Here is a 23,489-nt window from a genome sequence, read left to right as displayed (position 1 = left end):
GTAGAAGATTTCCAGTAGCTTGCTGCACATATCAAAAGACAGTCTGATCTGGCTCTTCTTATGCAGTTCCACGGTGTTGTTAGACAAGTCCAATTTGTTGTTTAAATGGACCCGTGGGTACCTGTAGCTCTGCACCACTTCCACATTCTCCCCTGCATATTGACAGGTCTCAGAAGCTCCTTGGAACACCTAAAGTCCACCACCAGCTGATGTTGAGTTGCAAGTTGTTGTTCCTGCACCACAAGACAAAGTCCTCCAAAACCCTCCTGTACTCTGACTAGTCTCCATTATTAATGCAGCCTATGATGGACGAGTCTTCTGCAGATTTCTGTATAGGCCAAGTGCTGTTATTCTGTGGGACACAGGACAGTTCCCTGGGGTGCTCCAGTATCACACACCACCATTGCTGACATGTAGTCCCTCAACCTCACAAACTGCTGTCTATTGTCCAGGTAGTCCATGATCCAAGAGAATGTGGGGGCATCAAGATTCTGTTGCAATTGCTGTGTCTGACAAAGGGGCATGTAAACTGCTAGCATAATGGTTACATGTTGGCAAAAGAATAGGACTGGAAATTCAGCCTTACAATACTTGGCTATAGTGCCCAGATTAACTTAGTTTTTCTCAGGAGCCGGTTCAGGTGTGAACATCAGCCTTTGGTGGCCCTGTCATTTAAATAGGGGCTGGACCAGAAGGGGTGGAATTTGATGTTAATGACTGCATCACATTATTATCCTTCCCCCAGGTTTTGTGGTGGTCAGAGTATATGCACAATATGTATTTTGTGGCAGTGCCTGGTTGTCAAAAGATTGCCATGGGCAAGGTCTGACTGAAGCTGAATCATTGATCTTTGTTACAACAGATGGTCAGCCTGCACGTATTACAGAAAATTTATGGACTACAAATGAATCATTTTAAAAACAATTTACAACAGCATTCTATTTTTATCCTCATGTTTACTTTTTTATTTATTCCCTGTCATGCTGTAACAAGGCTTTCCCTAAAAGAGAATGCTAGGAGAAGAACTCCTGTCTGTAGAAATATAAAATATGTCTTAACAGTTTCATTCAAAATCTAGAATAATTATTTTTTGCTCATTAAAATACCATGGATGGGTGCATTGCCATTCTGAAAAGCACGCATCCCTGTAGGAATAGCTGCTTTACCATTGCATGAAGACTTCTTATAACCATGCAGGATCTCACCTTAAACATCAAAATTTGCTTCAGAAGTTCCAGTCTGCACCATTTGCACCAGTCATAATATAGAAACAGCATTAACTTGTGTTGTAAATTGTTTTACGAGATATCTTCTAATGAAGGAAATGCTCTGTTCATTATTTCGTTAGATTTAAGAGCAGTCTTTAACACTATTCACCACTCCATTCTGTTATAAAGGGCACCATCCTTGCTGGTTTAGTTAGTTTTGACAACAGAATGTAATAGTCTTGTTTATAATGGCACCGTGGAATGGCCAGACCTACAAGGAAGACCTTCACTGTAATCAGTAATTGTGACAATCCTACTACTACTACTAACTATCATTGACTTGTTTTATTATTATCATTGTCAAATATTTGGCAGGAACCTTTAGAAAAGGCAACCGTCCAGCTCAAAGCTTCTTGATAATTGTTTACATGTTTTTTATTTAAAATTATACTGCAAGCAGGTTAAGGCAGGAATGATCTGACAGCCTAGCAATATACACCAACACAGACCTTTATAGTGATAAGTAAACTAAAACAATGCCAAAAAAATGTACTCTACAACATTGTTTCATTTCTAGGCTCCTCATTAACCTTTGTCACACATGCGTGCCAGGGGATCACCTTCGAGGCTCAACTGAGGTAAGCGATGCCACTCCTCTACGTGTTTACTAACACAACTTGTTGTCTTTCACCCACGGCTCTACGAAACTTCCCAGTGAGGATGCCTAGTCTACCTTGCAACTTCTGGAGCAAGTCTCACCCCTGCCAGCTTCAGAGCTGTAAATCAGAACTGCGAACAGGAAGAAATTGCCTTCTAAGACCTGAACTTGGACAGTGATGGAGTTAATGTTATGTCATTATCCACTCAGACTGATCACTGCTTTGGGCTGTTGTAGCCGACATTTTTGTTGTGCCCTTGAGCACCCATTATTTTCTCTTGTTCAATTTAATTCACCCAGTTGATGCCCCAACATTCTCCAGAGTGGTTTGTGTTGTCTGTCGCACCATTACACCTTTAACTCAATGTGTTGACCAAACAGTTGTCAGACTACTCATGTACTTCAAAACACTTCTCTTTGTTCTGTGACACACCATTACGGTGGCCTCTGTTCTTTTACTTTGGCCAGGTACTGCTGAACATGTTCCATCTTTCTGTGGTCTTGTAGCCATAGGTGATTTTGTAGCCCTGAGCCCCACTTCACCTTTAAAGAGCCTGTCAACCCAGAGGCAGTCAGTCCTCTGTAAGATACATTAAGAAGGCAAACCTACCATACAGGACAGAGTAGCTACTATCAGGCAGACCAGAAGATGGGACAGCATAGTGGTACGGTACTTAATGCTGCTGCCACGTGTATGGATTGTCCTGTGCCTGGTTGTTGTCTGGGTGCCGTTTTATCCAGTCTTCTGGTTTCCTTCGCACATAGGGTATGCTGATTACAAACTGAACCAGTACAAGTTTTCATGCGAGAGTGAATGAGCCCCATAAATAATAATAATACATTTTATTTATTTGTAGGTGCCTTTCTAAACACTCAAGGACACCGAACAATAGATAAAAAAAGATTATAAACAAAACTAAAGTACAAAAATTAAAATCAGACAGAGCAATTGCAATCAAAGAGAAAACGCAGTCTCAAACAAATGAGTTTTAAGTTTAGATTTGAAAAGTGAAAATGATTCAATATTTTTATGCTCAGATGGTAGTGAGTTCCAGAGCAAGGGAGCATAGCAACTGAATGTTCTGCTCCCCATAGTGGTAAGACGGACGAAGGGGACAGTCAAGTGCATGGAAGAAGAGGATCTAAGGGTACGGGAGGGAATTGCAACATGGAGGAGGTCAGACAGATATGGAGGGGCGGTTGTGGATAGCCTTAAAAGTTAACAGAAGAATTTTCAATTGAATGCGGAGCTTAACTGGAAGCTGCTGCAAGACGGGAGTGATATGGTGAATAGAGGAGGTTCTAGTAATGATGGGGGCAGCTGAATTCTGGACCAGTTGAAGCTTATAAAGAGATTTGTGAGAAAGACCAAAGAAGAGGGAATTGCAATAATTTAGACGAGAAGTGACAAGGCTATGAACAAGGATAGCAGTGGTGTGGGGAGTGAGGGAGGGGCGAATCGATTAATATTACGCAAGTGGAAATATGCAGACCAGGAGATATTATTGATGTGGGACTAAAAGCATAAAGTACTATCAAGGATGACACCCAGACTCTTAACCTGTGGGGAAGGGGAGACAGAGGAATTATCAATAACAAAGGAAAAATTACCAGTTTTGGATAATGCTGATTTTGTACCAATGAGGAGAACTTCAGTTTTGTCACTATTTAATTTAAGAAAATTTGAAGAAAACCAGGATTTGATTTCTGCTATGCAATAAATAAGCGAGGAGGGTGGAAAGGAAACAGTAGGTTTGCTAGTGAGATAGAGCTGGGTGTCATCAGCATAGCAGTGGAAGCTAATGTCATGTTTACGAAAGATATTACCAAGGGGAAGGAGGTAAATAATGAAAAGGAGGGTCCCCAGGACAGAGCCCTGGGGCACACCTGAAGTAACAGTGGTGGGTTGGGATGTGAAAGTTTTAAGCTGAACAAACTGAGTGCGGCCTGAGAGGTAGGATCTCAACCAATCTAGTGGAGTGTGGGTAATGTATATAGTGTTTCCTGACTTATTCCTAATGCTACAAAGATTGGCTTAAACTCCATTACGCTGTAATGGAACAAGTGGGCTTGAAAATGTAATTTTACATTAAATTACATGATGATGAACACTGCTGTTGTCTTTGGGCTCTGTGTCCCTGAATTAATCACTTTTAGGGAAGCTTTCCAAAATATAGAATTGAATACCATTGCCGTGTAAAGCTGTTCCCATGCTCTTCTTTTTACAATGCCACTCATGATTGGTCATTTCACTACAGTGATGTATGCTGCTAAGACTTGTTTTCCTTCTTAATTTTTGTTCATGAAAGTTGAATTTACACAGAAACTTAAACAGTTACCACAAGCTAAATCTACTGCGTATGATATTAACAATATAAGATGCCTATTCTTCCCCCTGGAATACAAGCTGGTGAGGTGACTGACTGAGAGTCACTTGAGTAGAATGTAAAAGCAATATGCTGTGGTCTCACGCCCCATTCTTTACAGAGAGTCCAACAGTTTTTTTTGTTTTTTTTTTTGTTTTACATAGGTGAAAAAGAGAGTGCAGGCAGGGTGGAGTGGGTGGAGAAGAGTGTCAGGAGTGATTTGTGACAGACTGGTACCAACAAGAGTGAAAAGGAAGGTCTACAGGACGGTAGTGAGACCAGCTATGTTATATGGGTTGGAGACAGTGGCACTGACCAGAAAGCAGGAGACAGAGCTGGAGGTGGCAGAGGTAAAGATGCTAAGATTTGCATTGGGTGTGATGAGGATGAACAGGATTATACATGAGTACATTAGAGGGTCAGCTCAGGTTGGATGGTTGGGAGACAAAGTCAGAGAGGCGAGATTGCGTTGGTTTGGGCATTTGCAGAGAAGAGATGCTGGGTATATTAGGAAAAGGATGCTAAGGATAGAGCTGCCAGGCAAGAGGAACAGAGGAAGGCCTAAATGAAGGTTTATGGATGTGGTGAGAGAGGACATGCAGGTGATGGGTGTAACAGAATAAGATGCTAAAGACAAAAAGATATGGAAGAAGATGATCCGCTGTGGTGACCCCTAACGGGAGCAGCCTAAAGAAGAAGATAGCACCTTTCATGATAAATGCTAACTCAGTGCTAGTTTCTGTTTACCATATTGATAAATAACAGCACTTTTACTAAGGCTCCCTTAAATACTCCAGTGTGTAGCATATCCCTCATTTAAGTAATCTAATTTAGCAGCAATTGGATTGTCCATTTCTATTACAGTCTGCTCGCCCTTTGGCATATTTGTGTCAGGCTGTCAGGAGGCAGGTCATTGCGCTTCCACTGTTAAAAATAAGATTGTCATGTGAGGTTTCGGAAGTTTTGATGGAAATAGTTTGAAGATAAAATCCGAGAGCCGGTATTCTGTAATCATATTTTGTTTCATTTCATATTTACTTTGAACCTCTGATATTTTAGCAGTAATAAGTGTGGCACAGCAACTTCTAAATCACTTGCCGCACCAAGCGGAACTGAAAAGTCAAAAAAATTGGATATTGCTTGAACTTGTTCATTTTGATGATCTCTAACGACAAATAATGAGTTCAGCAGATGTTCTTTTAATGATCAGTTAAAGAGACATGATAAGCCAAAAAGTATGGATAATGGCATGAGGAACAGACTTCTAAAGGCTGAGGAAAAGACGTGAGTTAAACACTAAGCATGCAAGAACACAGAAATGCTGTGACTGTAACGACACAGGAGAAAACACTGTCATTATGAACAGTTATCTAACACAAGATGACATTCACAGATATAGAAGGTGCACTGACCACTGAGACGCAGCGCTATTTTGTGACCTCCACAGTTCAGTAATGCTCCAGGTGGGAGTCACTACAAAACACATGTCCAGTGCTGGGGTTCAATATATTTCACCATTGCTCAGCTTACTTAAGATGGTGAATGAATAACAGACGCACCCCTGTGTCCTCCACTTTAAACCCACCCAGTTTCCTACCGCCACCTTTCAGCGGATTACCAATTTTCTGACAAACAGGAAACAGCAAGTGAAACTGGGGAAAATCGGCAGGGATGTGCATTCTCTTCTGTACTGCTCTTCTCCCTCTGTACTAATGATTGCATCTCTAAGGACTCATCTGTCAAACTCCTCAAATATGTGGATGACACAACCATCGTTGCACTCATCAGACATGATAATGAGTCTTCATACAGATGGGAGGCTGAACAACTGGCTCTTTGGTGTGGTCAGAACAATCAAAACTGTGGAGATGACTTTGGACTTCATTAGGGGCCCCCAATATTACTTCTCCTCTCCATACTTAGCACTAATGTATCAGTTGGGGAAACCGTCACGTTTCTGGGATCTATAATCACCCGGGACTTGACATGGAAAACTAACATAGATTCCATCATAAGAAAGACAACATGTGACAGCTGAGGGAGTTCAATCTACCACAGGAGCGGCTGATTCAGTTTTACACAGCTCTCCCATTACAGTGTGGTTTGGATCATCAACTAAGCATGACAAGACCAGGCTACAGCAAACAGTCAAACAGACCTGTATTATTCCAGAGTCTTGAAGTGGACAGGGAGAACCATGTCACAACCTCTTTGAACTCCCATCTGCCAGGAATTATAGACTAAAGTACACCAAGACTGGCAGATATAAGAACAGTCTCTTTCTACAGGCCATCAAGCTCACAAATTGTTAATTCCACTCTCCTTGCTTAGTCTACCCTGTACCACCACCCCGGGAGAACAAATAAACTCCGGGCCGCTGACCTTTATCTGGTTTCCTGGTATACCTGAACAGGCATCTGACATTTATTAACCCTTAATGCTATATCTTTATGCAATGTTACCCTAAAATTATTCTCACAATATGTGTGGGGTTTCTATAGTGTTCTATATGTGTTTTTCTCCAGGTATTCTGATTTTCTTCCCACACTACCAACGACATGTTTGTTAATCTAACTGGCAATTCATGTGAGTGTGGGTTATGCTTGGGTTAATGGACTGGTAGCCTGTGCTGTGCTGCTCAAACAGGCTATTGCCAAATGTGACCCTGAATTCGATTAGATGGGTTTGAAAATGGTATGGCATTGTGTGTCCACTAAGTAGTTAGAGCATTTGCTTGATAACTAGAAAAATCTGAGTCATTTGCACAGTACATTTTCTTCATGATTGTTCAAAAGCAGACTTAAATTATCCACTTGTAAATACTGATTTTCTACATGGCATGGTGGCAGGAGATTGAATTGCACTGCTAGCTTGGACACTGCCAATGTGATTGTACTACCATTTACCTCCCACATCACTCTAAACTGGGCCAATTTAAGTAAATGTTGGTGTATGTGAAAGAGCATCCTGTGATTGACTGGTGGGCCATCTTGGATTTTTTTAAGAATCCTGGCATAGGATGTGGTATCCTGTGTCAATTTTGGAAATAAAGGGTTCATTAAGTAGATGGATGGGTTTACTTTGCTCCAACAAACAGTCATTGCAATTCAATGTTAAAATAAATGAGGAATAGCAACCCACAAAAAACCTGATAAATCTTGTAATCAAAGTGGACAGCACATTTCAAAAGTCCAGGGTTCAAATGCCAGATTCATCACTGTCTATGTGGTATTTGCACATATTTCTTATGTCATTGTGAATTTTTCCCTGTGTAAACTCAAATTCCAAAGATATTAATATGTTAAATTCTAACTCTACATGGACTCCTTTCCCGCGGATTCGCTTACCCACTGTTATACAAGTGTAACCCATTTTGCATGGAGAAGTTCCTCACTGAGAGCTGTGGAATGAAGCAAAGATGAACATCAGGAGGTTTGTATTCATGGCGATGCGCAGAAGAAAAAAATGTTCAGATAGGCCTATCATGCGGCATTGAAACATGAGATTGACAGGTCTTTGATGCCCATAGATGACCAGGGCTGCACATGCACTACAATGAATGGATCAACACATGTCTAACCAGGGCCAAGAGGCATAGGTAAGCTGTTCAAACTCATCTGTGATAGGTTTTCAAGGTCTGCAATTGTTCACCACAAACAAGAAATTCTCAGTAAACAATCCACAGTCATACGTTCACAAGTCTTACCCTTTGTACAGTCTGCCCATCACTACAGATTGTATGGTTTAGTGTTGCCTTTAGATAAGCCTACTAGATGATTGAACTTGACTGTAAAGGAGGTAAAAGTCATAACAAGATTTCCTTAGGTGAACCAGCAGAATGATCTTTACCAAGAATGGAGTGCTGGTGCAATGTCTCCCCACACTGGTCCTCCCAATGTGTTGGCAGGATTAATGCTTCAGTAACAATGGTTTCTGTATTTTAATGATTTTTTCAGGATCATAAGCCCCACAGATATTGAGAATTGACTCTAGTATGTGAATTGATAATTCCAAAGTAACTTTACATATTTATGTGAGTGAGCCTTGCAAAGGAGTTGTGCAGCATAGCATCTGGGGAAGGTTCCAACCAGGATACGTCTAAATTTTATAGATATCATTAGAATGAGATTTTTGAATTCACTCAGTCCAGTCCATGAACACTACTTTGCACATAGTATTGTTGGAAAAGACTTCACTCCCCCACAACCTTCTGCAGGAATAAGCAGGTTTTTAAAACAGATGAACGGACAAAGTAGTACAACATGTCTACTTGCAGCCTGCAAAGCCCCTAGACACTACAGCCCCAGGTAATGAACACACATTGTTAAAGAAAAATGATGCATCAAGATAACATTTAAAAGCAAAATCATTAAGTAGTAGCCGTGGCCATTTTTTCCTAAACTCTCTAAACTAAATTGCGACATCATCTGAAATGATGTCAAGACTACTATAGAAAGTTAAAATGTCAGTTTGAGAAAATCTCAGGGGACAGTGGAAAAGAATCTTTATGCTCATCTTCAATTTGTGAAAAGCATAATGCGGTTCAGCTAAAAATTGTAAGTTGGGCACACATATCACATTTAAAACTGTCTAAAATATATCAGGACAAGATCTTGTAATCATTTTTGCATAGTTTGGCTCTTTATTATTTTTATTCATTTTTTTAGATTTGATATGTTTATCACATTTTCACCAACATTTTATGCTTTCCTTTGCTACCTTTTACACCGTCATTTTACTGTAATTACAATCACTTTTTTTGTGGCACCGCACTCTATGGCTGTCACGTCAACATCACAGTGTGTGAACTTCTTCAGTCATCTATGTAAAGCTGCAGTGCATGATATTTAGTGTCCAAGTTTTGGGTAAAATCTCAAGTTCTCTCGTAATTAGATAATGGAGGTGTCTATTGCTAGTTGGGACTCTTGCTGAAATTGTTTGAATGGTTTTCAGTTTGTTTTTTTTTTTTGTTTGTTTCTCCTCTGACCTCCTGGTTCATTTGTTTATTATAACAACAGTTATCATTTCTCTTCTGGCACAGTACAGATCTAAATTACGAACTCTGGCAATAGGAGTTGTTGGAGTGCTCTACTCTCAGACCATTTTTGTTATGATTATATGTGCTAGTAATTTTTTTGTTCCATTATTCAAGTGTTTTTTTTTACTGGTTATTCCCAATTATGTTTTTTTTTAAGTTCTGAATGTGAATTATGCATTTAAGTTTTTAAAACTAGCTGTGCCTACAGGTCTAAGACACCCACTTAGGGTTTGCAAAGAGGCACCTACAACCCTCTTAAAATATGAGAGACAAGTTTCTCTCATCTGATTAAACCAAGATTGAACTGTTTGGCCTCAATTCTAAGCATCAAGTCTGCAATAAAGCAGGCACTGCTCATCACCTGCACAAATACTGTTCCAACAGTTAAGAATAATGGTGGCAGCATCATGCTGTGGGGTTGTTTTTCAGAGGCAGGCACTGAGAGAGTAGTCAGGGTCAATAGAAAGCTGAACAGAGTGAATTACAAAGATTTACTTAATAAAACCAAAGTCCAGAGTGCTCCGGACCTTAGACTGGGCTGAATGTTCACTCTCCAACAGGACAATAACCCTAAGCACAAACCAAAGAAAACACAGAAGTGGCTTAGGGACAACTCTGAGAATGTCCTTAAGTTGCCGCTGCCAGAGCCCAGACCTGAAGCCAATCAAAAATATCTGGAAAGACCTGAAAATAACTGTCTATGAAAAGTTTCTATCTAACCTGACAGAGTCTGAGAGGATCTGCAGAAAAGGATGGCAGAAAATCCCTAAATCCAGGTTTGTGAAGCTTGTTGCGTCATATCCAGGAAGGCTCCAAGTTATAATTGCTGCCAGAGGTGCCTCAACCAAGTACTGAGCTAAGGCTCTGGATTCTCAGTGTGATATTTAGTTGTTTTTTTACTTATAATAAATTGGCAAAACTTCCTAAAGTCCTGCTTTCGCTTTGCCATTCTAGGGTATTGACTGTTGTTTGATTAAGTAAAAAAGAATTTTAGCATAATGCTGCAACAAAACAAAATAAGTGAAAAGCGAAGACACTGTATGCATGCTTTGTTTTCTTAAATACAATAAAATGGTGCCGTATAAAACTTAGCCATTTCTATGCACCCCCCAAACAAAAAAATCAAGAGAAAAATATGAGAATTGGTTTATAAATGTACTCCAACTCAACACATAGCACATTAAAAAGTAGCATTGTTCTTATTCCATATGGACATTAAAACTCATTTAGTAAGGGTTACCATCGTAACACAGGTTGAAAACGAATTAACATCTTTATTTTAGAATTAAATAATAACTCATGAGTGCTTACTTCACATTTTGCCCCTGAATCTACTACATTATAACAATAACTCTGAACACCCAACTCAATTTTTGGCTAAATTGTTTATTATTCATAATTAGTGTTGCAATTCAGAAATATACAGATGAGTGCCATTTAATTTTGACAAAGTTTATCTCCAATATCGAACTTTAAAAGTATCTAAATGTAACAAAGTATTTGAACGGAATGTCAAGGGGTAAAGCCTCAAAACCAAACAATAATGTGTCCATCTGCTGTTTCTATGATAAAGATGTGTCCTCCTCAAAAGAGGGTGATTATCCTCTGACTTGATTCCACCCAGTGATACACCAATGAAGGACATTACTATTATCCCAGTGCCAGTCTGATGACCTGTGCCATAACAAAGTCAGTATCTCTAAAACAGAGACTGTGAACAGTAAAACTGCACAAAGAATAAGAGAATGGCTGTAGGCAGTCCACTTATGTGTTTGGGTAACATACATTGTGATTCTTCAACTCTTCATAAGTTTTCTTAGTAGGTTCTTTAGTTCTTTAATCTACATAGAATGATGCAGGGTCAATGGGAGCACCTTCATGTACAAGGTAGGAATCCACAGATGATGGAATGGAAGTATTTTAAAGATTGAGTATCCCTAACAGGGCATACTGTATATTGACAGTTACATGCATTTTGAATAAAACCAGACCACTATTTGAATTCTGTAATGTAAACTGTATGGAAAATGCAATCCTATAAGGTTTTGCAGGGAAGCAAATCACAATAATAGTTGTTGAACAAGGATGTTCAAGGGAGGTCATGGTTAGAAGATGAACTCTTGAAGGTTAAACTTTTTGGCCTCCAGGCCTGTGACCCTCCTTATATTAGTAGCTATACAGCATGTCAGCCTCCCAGTCTTTCACAACTAATGGAGGTCAGTCACATCAGTAGTGAATATGAATGACCCATCTGGACTGTAAATGCCTGGCAGTGCTACAGTATGGCTAAAATGTGAAATGCAAACAGGCAAAGGAATCAAATCAAATTAATGAAGTTGTCTGCTGACAATATGTATATATCGCAGTAGCATGTCACACCTCCTACAGCCTGTGTGTGGGCCTTACGCTAAAATTAGTTGTGAAATCAGACTGAAGCATGCCAAGGGATGAGAACTAGCTCCCACTGTGAATCATCACCCCTACACTCCTCAGCAAGTGCTGCCTCCATTTCACCTTACGTAGCTCTTTAAAGAATATTAGGATCAGACCTGTTAACATTACCAATAACACAGAGGATCTGCACAAATGAAAAGAGCAAAACTGGCTTCTGAAAAGATGTCAGAAATATAAGGGTAGTTTTGGGAGTCTCAGTGACTTTGGTGACATTTCTGCTTCTGTATCTGCTACTCTTAAGAAGATTCAACAGATAGATAGATAGATAGATAGATAGATAGATAGATAGATAGATAGATAGATAGATAGATAGATAGATAGATAGACAGACAGACAGACAGACAGACAGACAGGCAGGCAGGCATCAGAGGATCTGCACAAATGAAAAGAGCAAAACTGGCTTCTGAAAAGATGTCAGAAATATAAGGGTAGTTTTGGGAGTCTCAGTGACTTTGGTGACATTTCTGCTTCTGTATCTGCTACTCTTAAGAAGATTCAACAGACAGACAGATAGATAGATAGATAGATAGATAGATAGATAGATAGATAGATAGATAGATAGATAGATAGATAGATAGATAGATAGATAGATAGATGAAGATATTCTTCATCTAATGATGGTATGAGGTTCATAGTAAATTATGATGACACTTGTGTCAATGGCAATGCTTCCCATCATATGAAATGCCAATAGGTTGTTTTTGGTGTCTTTTTAAAGGTCTGAGAATGTAGGAGTTGCATTTGACGGAGAGGAACGAGGAGTGATGTAATTCCATGTGCTCATTCCATTTGGATATGTATGAACAATCACACCTTTGATGATAGATAGATAGATAGATAGATAGATAGATAGATAGATAGATAGATAGATAGATAGATAGATAGATAGATAGATAGATAGATAGATAATGAAAGGCACTATTTTTAGATAGGTGTGCATATTTGTCACAGAGAAACTAGTATGGTCTTAACAATAAGATGAACATTAAAAAACTAAAATGAAAGTAGAGAACTCTGGAACTGACTTAGTTCCAGAAGCTTTAAACCATTTATGAATAAGTAAGACACAAATGGCATCAGGTGCCCAGAAAATCAGAAAACTAGCTAATGGCAGGAATAAGTATGGATAATGGCAGTTACAAAACTTGTTTTTTACAAAATTGACAGAACAAGTTTAAGAATTTGTTTTACTTGTATCAAGGGAGTCTCTTAAATTTGTCTAGAAGAAACAGAATACAAAATTAGGTGCATGCTGACTGAAATTTCCTAAACACATATACAAAACATTTGGGAACAAAAATGTATTACATAATAAAAAAAGCTGACTTTCAAAAGTAAAATATATATCTGTAAAGCTGAAGAGCAGAAATTGTCTCTGCTCAAGAAGACACCAACCTTGAGCTACTCATCTTCCTTGAATTGCAGCAACCTTTGCCACCATACCAAAGGATCTTTAGCACAGTTGGGTTAACTACAGCTTACTGACCTGGATGCTTTGGATCCATGGCTGGTCTCACCCTGTGAGAATGTGAAATGTAGAAGAGTGAAGCCCTGAGTCATTTCTTGTCAGTGGCACAAGGCTCCCAACATGAATACCTGCTGTGCCTGCATTTTTGTAGGGGACTGTCCAATAATACAAGCATTAATTACATCTGGTAAGTTGTACAGGTGAATGATACACTTTAACCTTTTTAAGAAAAAAAATAGAAATTAAACATATTTGCTGGCCATATGCCCACTGTAAACAAAAATAAGTAAGAAAAATCTAAAGGATTAAAAGTGAAGTTGTTGAACTTCAAGTCAAGCAGAAATATAATTATTTGTGGGCAAGGCAGTAGTGCTGTAAAAATCGATTGTTATATTTCATCAAACACAAATGCTATTGATTAACAAAACAGAAGAGCTATGTTCATTACAGTTAGTTATCTGTGTTAACAAGTAGAAAGCCAGTTTAAAAGACCAAGACCCTGCAGGCATTTATTAATGATCTTGTTCTGTCACAATCAAAGAATAAATTACTTTTTAATGTTGGGTTTTGTCTTTGTATTTTTGTAAGCATTATTTTTATATGTTATATGTAGTGTCACATTGTTTTTGTGGAAACTAACATAATGGTGTAGTGGTTAGAGTGGAGTCTTCTCATTTGCCCTGCGTTCGTGTGGATTTTGTTCCCCCTCACCATCCCCAGCAATAGAAACGGAGAGGAAACTCTAGACTAGGACAGCATTAGTGAGGCAGGATGTGCTCAGTAACACCTTGTGTTGGGTTTATTCCTGCCATGCGCCCACTGCTATTGGGTTATTAGGCTCCAGCTTGTCGTGACATAGTCACTGTCTCTTGGCTTAAGAATGCTTCAATGAGGGTATCCAGTATAAAGTAAAATGTTCCAATATATATTAAAATGTATGTTTTTTATTTATGCCACATGTATCTTATCCATACTACATTTGTAAATGCAATAAAGCTTACTGGGATTTTAAATGCAACTGCACTTAACTGTAACTTCTCTGTATTAAGGGCAGGTAGGGCACAACCCACGAATCCCAGCAGATTGTGCTGTTGTGCAAAAATTAAATGAGTACTAAACTCCCCTATATAATCCACCTTAATAAAAGGACAAATGTCTGTGTGTCTCTGTATTTGTGTCTGTCCAGTTACTATGTCTCTGCCTTACCAACAAATGGCAAATCACAAACATTTGTAGTACAAAAATGCATTTCATTTGTCATTCCAGCAGATGGTGTATCACAAACATTACTACTGCTGTCATGATTCCCATATCAAATGGCATATAACAGAGAAATATGCATTGCATTTGTCATTACAACTGATGGAGTATCACAAAAATTGATAGTAATGCATTTTATTCTGCAAAGGTTTGTGATGTGCATTCTGTTATAATCCATCTATTATCCAACTCGCTATATCCTAACTACAGGGTCACAGGGGTCTGCTGGAGCCAATCCCAGCCAACACAGGGTGCAAGGCAGGAAACAAACCCCGGGCAGAGCGCCAGCCCACCGCAGATTCTGTTATAATGATAACTGCAAAGCATTTTATTACTTCATGCATTACAAAACACATTCCAACAGATGGTACTCTGTAAATGTTAACACTGAGGTCTATGTTGATTACTTAGATTTTATCCTGTCTAAGAATATTAGCACAGCTAATCTATATATACTGCTCAAAAAAATTAAAGGAAAACTTTTTAATTAGAGTATAGCATCAAGTCAATGAAACTTCTGGGATACTGATCTGGTCAGTTAAGTAGCACAGGGGGTTGTTAATCAGTTTCAGCTGCTTTGGTGTTAATGAAATTAACAACAGGTATACTAGAGGGGCAACAATGAGACAACACCCAAAACAGGAATGGTGTAACAGGTGGAGGCCACTGACATTTTTCCCTTATCATCCACATCAATATGTGCCATTGCCATAAGGTTTGCTGTGTGTCCCAGCACAGTCTCAAGGGCATGGAGGAGATTCCAGGAGACAGGCAGTTACTTTAGGAGAGCTGGACAGGGATGTAGAAGGCCCTTAACCCATCAGCAGGACCAGTATCTGCTCCTTTGGGCAAGGAGGATTAGGAGGAGCACTGCCAGAGCCCTGCAAAATGACCTTCAGCAGGCCACTGGTGTGAATGTCTCTGACCAAACAATCAGAAACAGACTTCATGAGAGTGGCCTGAGGGCCCGACATCCTCTAGTGGCCCCTGTGCTCACTGCCTGGCACCATGGAGTTCGATTGGCATTTGCCATAGAATACCAGAATTGGCAGGTCCACCACTGGCGGCCTGTGCTTTTCACAGATGAGAGCAGCTGAGCACATGTGACAGACGTGAAAGTGTCTGGAGAAGCTGTGGAGAACATTATGCTGCCTGTAACATCGTTCAGAATGACCGGTTTGGTGGTGGGTCAGTGATGGTCTGGGGAGGCATATCCATGGAGGGACACACAGACCTCTACAGGCTAGACAACGGCACCTTGACTGCCATTAGGTATCGGGATGAAATCCTTGGACCCATTGACAGACCCTATGCTAGTGCAGTGGGTCCTGGGTTCCTCCTGGTGCACAACAATGCCCGGCCTGATGTGGCAAGAGTATGCAGGCTGTTCCTGGAGGATGAAGGAATTGATACCATTGACTGCCCACAGGCTCGCCTGACCTAAATCCAATAGAACACCTCTGGGACATTATGTTTCGGTCCAGCCAACATCGCCAGGTTTCACCTCAGATTGTCCAGGAGCTCAGTGATGCCCTAGTCCAGATCTGGGAGGAGATCCCCCAGGACACCATCCGTTGTCTCATTAGGAGCATGCGCAGACTTTGTCAGGCATGCATACAAGCATGTGGGGATCATACAAACTACTGAGTATGATTTTGAGTTGCTGCAATGAAATTTCAGCAAAATGGACTAACCTGCCGCATGATTTTCAGGGTGTCTTTGAATTCAGCCCTCTGTAGGTTGTATAATTTTCATTTCCATCAAATGATGTGGCATCCTTTCATTCCTGAGACATTACCCAGTCTATATCAGTATAGATATCCAGCAGGATTTTTTTCCCATTGAGATCTGATGTGTTTTCAAAGTGTTCCTTTTCTAGTTCTGCTTGGGGCTTGAAGGCTAGAGCCTTTTCAAGTGACCATTTGATTGATTTTTTGTGATTGAATTTATAGTCTGCATGGACTTGAACGTGACACTATTTTGAAGTAGCTTTAATTAATAATTATTTATGTGTAATATTATTTAATACTTTGGAACTCTTTGAATATTTATGTTGTGTTTCTGTTTTGGTGTTCAGAATTTGATGTTAACATTGAATTTTGTAATTGTTGTGCTGGATGACAAATTAATATGTTCATAGAATTTAATTTTGTTGCGTTTTACGGTGTTTTTTGGCTTACATTTTATCATTACTGATGTTGTTAACCTAATACATTTTAAAATAAGTATCTCTGCCTTGCTTTTACAAGTGATGCTTACTGAAGGCCATCTTCCTCCTTTAACCACCTTCCAATATCCCTAACATTGCTGTGTTATACGATGGCATCACCCATGCAATACCAGTTATCTTTTTTCTGCCATGTCCCCTGCCATCATATTCACACAGCATGCTCAACTCTGTGAGCCAATCCAAGCCAAGATGTTTTCTGAGATTTGCCAATGGTCAAGTGTGCATGCCAAAGATTTTAAGTAATGAATAAAGCCAAAATATATATATATTTTGACTGTAGATGGCACTATACCAGCGCTTAATCTGACACAGACAGACAGGGAGGCACAGTACTAAAACAAAGTGCTTTTATTTTTCTTTACTCTCCGTTCCCACGAGTCCACAACACACAGTCCAAAGCACAATACTGCATAATATTATACTCTTTCACTCTCTATCTTCACCACCCCTTTCCGGCAAGCTTAGTCCCTCTCCTCCCACCTCTGGCTCCCAGAGTGGTGGCTGCTGGCTCCTTTTATAGCCCACCCAGAAGTGCTCCAGGTGTTTGATGTCCTGTTTTCGGCTGCACTCCCGGGTGTGGCAGAAGAATCACCCACACGGGCTCAGAAACAACTGCAGTAACCCCTGGCGGCACCCCCCGGATCCCAACAGGGTTGTAGAGAACTCCATTTCCGATGGAGCCCTGCAGGAATTAAAGGCACCACTGCCACCCAGGAGGGCTGCCATCTAGCATCCCGGGGGAGGTACTGTTCTGACCAGGCTTGCTCCCCAGGTCCATACAGTGAAGCGGTGTCCTGGCCGGACAAGGACCCCGGCCATCTGTGACAATATAAATATATATATATAATGGTCTGAACACACACCAGAATGGCTAAAAGGCAAGAAAATTAAAGTTAATTGGAATGGCAATCACAGTCTCAGTGAGGCATCATGCAGATGTATTGTTGTTGGTATAAAGGAGCCCCTGTAGCTTTTCTTGACACTCTTCTGCAGAATAATTTGTTGGCTGAAAGTCCTCAGTGTTAGTGTGTCAGATAGAGCATGTGCAGCTTTGTTCATAATGGCACTCAGTTTTGTTTTGATTCTCTCCTTCCCTGCTATCTCCAGGGGGTCCAAAGTGTGTCCCATAACTGAACCTGCCTTTTAAATTAGCTTGTTGATTCAATGGGCCTCTCCTGAAATGATGTTACCAGCCCAGCACACCACAGCGTAGAAAATTGTACTGGCCATCCAGTTGTAGAAGATGAAGAAGATGTCACTTCCTACATCTCCTAAAGAAAAACAGTATGTTCTGCCCCTTTCTTACATAATTCCTCTGTGTTCAATTCTGTCCAACCTGTCATTCATGTGGACCCCCAAGTACTTGTAGGAGTGGAGCACCACTTACATCCTCTCCCTGAATAGTGATGGGACATAGATACTCTTTGGTGCGGTGAAAGTTAATAACCAGTTCCTTGGTTTTGCTGTTGTTAAGATGCAGGCAATTACACACATACACACACAATTATAGATGGTTTCTCAGGAGGGCTCCATATTTTTTGAAAGCATCTGTTCTCCCAGGTCCATGTTGCCTTAACAGAATTTTCATGCCGAAAACAATACTGGCATATAATAAGAATACATTGAATTGAATTTCTAAACTGCTTTAATTGATTTCAGTGTCATAAGGGACAGAAGGACATCCTACCAGCATCTGGTACAAATCCATCATAGAATTATCTACGTCAGACCTAGAATAGTAAGCCACCACTAAACTTTGTTTACGCCAGTGGCGGTAGTTAACTTATCCATAAGAATATTTAAGCATTTGCCTCACAGCTTCCATTTTTGCACGTTTTTCAGGAAGCTTAAGCTCACATTAGCAGTGTTAAGTACAAGGAAACAGTGAACCTTGTGAGTGATGCCTTTTCATTACATACAATCTTACACACTGAAATTGGGTCAATTTGGAGATGATAATCAACATAACATTAGGACATTGGATCAATCTAAATGAAAACAGGCCATTTAGCCCAACAAATCTCGCCTGTCCAGTCAGTCTGTCATTATCCAACCCGCTATATCCTAGCATAGGGTCACTGGGATCTGCTGGAGTCAACCCCAGCCAACACAGGGCGCAAGGCAGCTCATCTGTCCAATCCACTTAATTCTTTCAAAATAATATCAAGTCTAGCTTTTAAGATTCAGAAAGTTCTATTGTCTGCTACACTACTTTGCAACTTATCCATTTGCCTGTGGTTCTCTGTATGAAAAAAAGCTTCCTAAAGTTTGTGCGAAATTTATCCTTAACAAGTTTCCAACTGTGTTCCTGTGTTCTTGATAAACTCATTTTGCAGAAACCGTCTAAGTCCACTAGACTAGTTGCATTCACAATTTTAAACTTTTCAGTCATGACAACTCTTAAACTCCTTTTGCCTAAACATGCCTGTGTTTGAGATATGGGAGGAGAACCAGAGATTGCCAATGCACACATAGAATGACTGTACAAACTTCACTCAGACAAAAAACAAGCTAACAACTGAGCACATCTCCTGTGACAAAAGACTACTGCATCTCTCTTGAAAAAAAAAAAAAAAACATTAAAAGGAGGCAACTCTCCATAAAAAGTTATGCAGGACCTTTTGCAAATTATAAAGAATCATAAAGATTACCTTCATGAGTAAGCCATACTCTTCCCCTGTTCAAATTAAAAAGGCAGTCCAGAGACGTGAACGAGGCATTGCATAATGAAATTAGCCCAATGGCCTGACTGTAAGACAGAGTGAGCAGATGCTCTCATTTAAAGCTAATCACCCACTGTCCATTCCACTTGATGACACATGGCAATTTAAAAAATAAATCAGCAATTAAGCAATAACATAATTACAAAATGAAATAAACAACAACAAAGAGACTTCAGCCAACCAAAGCCAATGATTATGTAATTAACCCCTGGCTCTTGGCCTCTCCAGCTGACTGACTCTCAGGCCCGGTGACTTGAGCTGACAAAATCTATTTCATGCCCCTTTGTCTCAGTGCTGTCACCCCTGGGGGAAAGTCTAGCAGTGCAACTTCTCTAATGGAATACTTTATTTTACAAAGCTTCTCCATTGATCTAATCCTGGCTTGTCAAACTCTTCATTTTTATTCAAATCAAATATCTCAGGAGGCGTAACCAATCCAATTACTTCTTCAAACAGACATAATTTGTCTTTTTTCCTAAGTAGCTGGAGCTGCATGGTATCAGGGGTGACACAATGATATGTGCTGCTGCCACACAATTCCACAGTTCTGGGTTCAAAAACCAGACATGGAAACTGGCTTTGTGAAATTTGTATGTCTTCCCCGTATCTGAATAAGTTTTTCACCAGCACATGTTAGGATGACTGGCAACTCTAAATTGGCCCTGTGTAAGTGAGCCTGAGTGATGGACTGGCACCCTAATATGAGATGGCACCTGAACTGCATCCAGTCTTTTGTACAAGAAGCAGACATGAAAAAGGTATGGGACACATCTATGATCCCGTACAATCACAATAAATGGAAGGTTAAAGGATCTTAGTATAAAGATGTCTTTTCAGACAGAGAGTCCAATACAGAAGTAACTCAAACATTGCCGAATTTCCAATCTTCTGGGTTCCAGGCAGGAAGGGGCAGATCCAGGAGGGACAGACAACAATACTGGCATATAATAAGAATGCATTGAATTGAATTTCTAAACTGCTTTAATTGATTTCAGTGTCATAAGGGACAGAAGGCCATCCTACCAGCATCTGGTACAAATCCATCATAGAATTATCTACATCAGACTTACAATAGTAGGCCACCACTAAACTTTGTTTACGCCAGTGGCCGTAGTTAACTTATCCAAAGACTATTTAACCATTTGCCTCACAGCTTCCATTTTTGCACGTTTTTCAGGAAGCTTAAGCCCACATTAGCAATGTTAAGTACAAGGAAACAGCGAACCCCTTGTGTGATGCCTGTCTATTACATGCACTCTTACACACTCTCTATCTATCTACACTGAAATTGGGTCAATTTGGAGATGACAATCAACATAACATTAGGACATTGGAACAATCTAAATAAAAACAGGCCATTCAGCCCAACAAAGCTCGCCTGTCCAGTCAGTTAGTCAGAAGGGGCAGATCCAGGAGGGACAGACAACAGAAGTGACATCATCAATGGGATGGCCATCGATCTTCCTTTCTGCAGATGGGGGTTGAGAGAAGGCATTAGTACACAGCGCCAGCCCCAGGCTCGGTGGGTAACTACCATCATTAAGCTGCCTCCCAAGTGCATGCACGTGACTCTGCATAAGTGGCTAAAAAATGGAATTATTCATAGCACTGTAAAGAATAACACTTGTATGGTGTGTGAATTTCTGTTTGTGTTGCAGAGATACAGATTGATAGTCTTGCTCATGGCCACATATTGAGCCAGATGAGATTTCTTCTGCTCTTATCACTCTTTTTATTTTGATTCTGCTGTACTTAACATAGATCAAGCTACCTCCTGTACATTTTTCTTTCCTACAAAATTGCAAGTCTGAAATGCCTTTTCTTGCAGACCTTGTCCCACAGTGCCCAATCAGCACTGTAGCACAAAAGAAGATGCATGTTGTTATGTGTCTTTATAATAAAGTTCATAGTGAGGGGTACCATGCAAAAATAGCAACCGGTTTATTTCAGTCTTTTACTCACTCTACCAAGATGATAAACAATATTAAATAAAAACAAATTAGTAAAATTAGAACCAATGCTTAAACAAACAAAATGTTAAAAAAATCGAGAGCATGAATATTATTAAAAGATGTTAATTCAGTGAGGCTCTCCTGGAGACATGCACGGTGGAAAATAATCCCTCATGCAAAGTCTATGGGAATAATACATACAGAATAATAAGAACATTAAATATTCCAAAGTGCTCAGTGTTTCATGGAGCTGTGCACTGAATTTGTCATTTTCAATAAAAACAACTTTTCTTCCAAACCAAAGGGTGCCTGTAACTATCGCTTGAGGATGTAGTACTTTTATTCCACCACTAGGTGTCAATGGTGAGACATGTAGTGCACAGTGTTAAGCTGGAGCAGGAGGAACACACAGAGAACCCAGCAGGTGTCAGCTGCCATACCTTCAGATCACAGCCACACACAGCAAACAGCAGGCATCACAAGACCTGCAGGCAGACACTGGCAGCCTGAGGTGTTGATTTCAAGCGTGAAGCAAGAGAGCACCCCGTCTGGCAGGCCTTGAGCCACCATGGCTAAGCAGCACGTGTGGCACAGTTGTGATGTCTGATTCTTTATAATATTCTTGATAATATTACATTGTGTTAATATATATTTGTTAAAAGAGCAAACTGAATACATTAGTTGAAAACAACATGGCATTGACTTGTAAGTTTCTGAGTGCAGTTTTTTAATAAGCTGGAAAATCAAATCACTTAGTTGCAATTATATTGTATCTTTTTTTTAGCATGAATTACTAATGCAAGAGGATTTTATACTGCATTTGGAAATTACAAGTTTTTGATTTTTGGAAAAATTATCCTGACCTTAAGCAGGGCAATCAGGGGTTCATCTACCTGGTAGAAAAGTAACTCCTTATTTTCAGGGGTCTAATGTATGCTAAGAGTTTATTTCTGGTCATATAAATAGAATAAGTCATAATTTTAATTTACAAACCAATTTAGCAAACAGCTGCAAAATGCAATTTGTACTTTCATTCAGATGCAGTCATTGTGGGAGATATACTGTATCAGCACTCAAATTCAGCCCAACATGACTGTGGAGGTCTGTGTGCATGTGATGTCCTGTGATGGACTGGTGTCCCATCCTGGTATTGCTCATACCTTGTGCCTAAGGCTGATGGGATACTCACCCGCTGCAGCAAATATAACTACCTTATGCAGATATAATATTAATTTTTAAACTTGCAGAAAAACTCCAGGATGTCACAGGAGTCTTTCAAAACAGTATAGCAATTGGTTATTCCAATGCCATTAATCATATAATTTCCACAGCTCAGATGCCTCCATGGTAATCACTTCATGTGTTAAAACTAAAAAGTAGCAAGCAATTTTCATAATCTATAGCTACATCTAGGAAGACTGAAATAGGCCAAATGGAAGTGAATATTTATATTATTTTAAATATTACAACAGCACTCATGTATTCATAAATCACACCATATGTTTCTTACCTATAATGAATGCACTGAACATTCCATGTAACAATGTGATGACAGCTGCATGTTAATTGAGTGCAACCATATGGATAAATAATCATTAAAATAATACACTAATGGGTAGGGGAGAGGCTTTAATTGTCAATTTTAATTTAATGCATCTCACTTTTAAAAGTGCGTACTGAATGTAGTTTTGAGTGGATTTGTTTTATACTGTCTTGATTTCCACTATGATTCAATTTTGATAATCTTTGAACAAAAAATGTTTTCCTGGCTGTTAATTAATTTTATTGTTAAGGCAGTAACATCATAATGGTGCCATTTTAGAGTAAATTTTACCTTAAGTATCGCTGTTTCACATTTGTTTTTCACGACCACAGCCAGGCTGTTCATGCCATCCATGTGACTGCCAGAATCATGATACATGAATTCATCGCACAATCGCAATTTAAAATGACAACACAATATCATCAGCATTCAAGCTTTTAGATAATTCTAAAGAAAGAAAGGAAGCTTTGTTATAAGTATGAGCAGACTCTTTAACATTAAAACAAGTGTTTGGATGAGATGTAAAACTGAGGTCCTGGCTCTCTTTGTGGTCATAAAAGATTCCTGGGCATCTTTTTTTAAAAGAGTA

Source organism: Polypterus senegalus, chromosome 1, assembly GCF_016835505.1.
Source record: "Polypterus senegalus isolate Bchr_013 chromosome 1, ASM1683550v1, whole genome shotgun sequence".
Taxonomy (NCBI): Eukaryota; Metazoa; Chordata; class Cladistia; order Polypteriformes; family Polypteridae; genus Polypterus; species Polypterus senegalus.
This window is presented reverse-complemented; position numbering follows the sequence as displayed.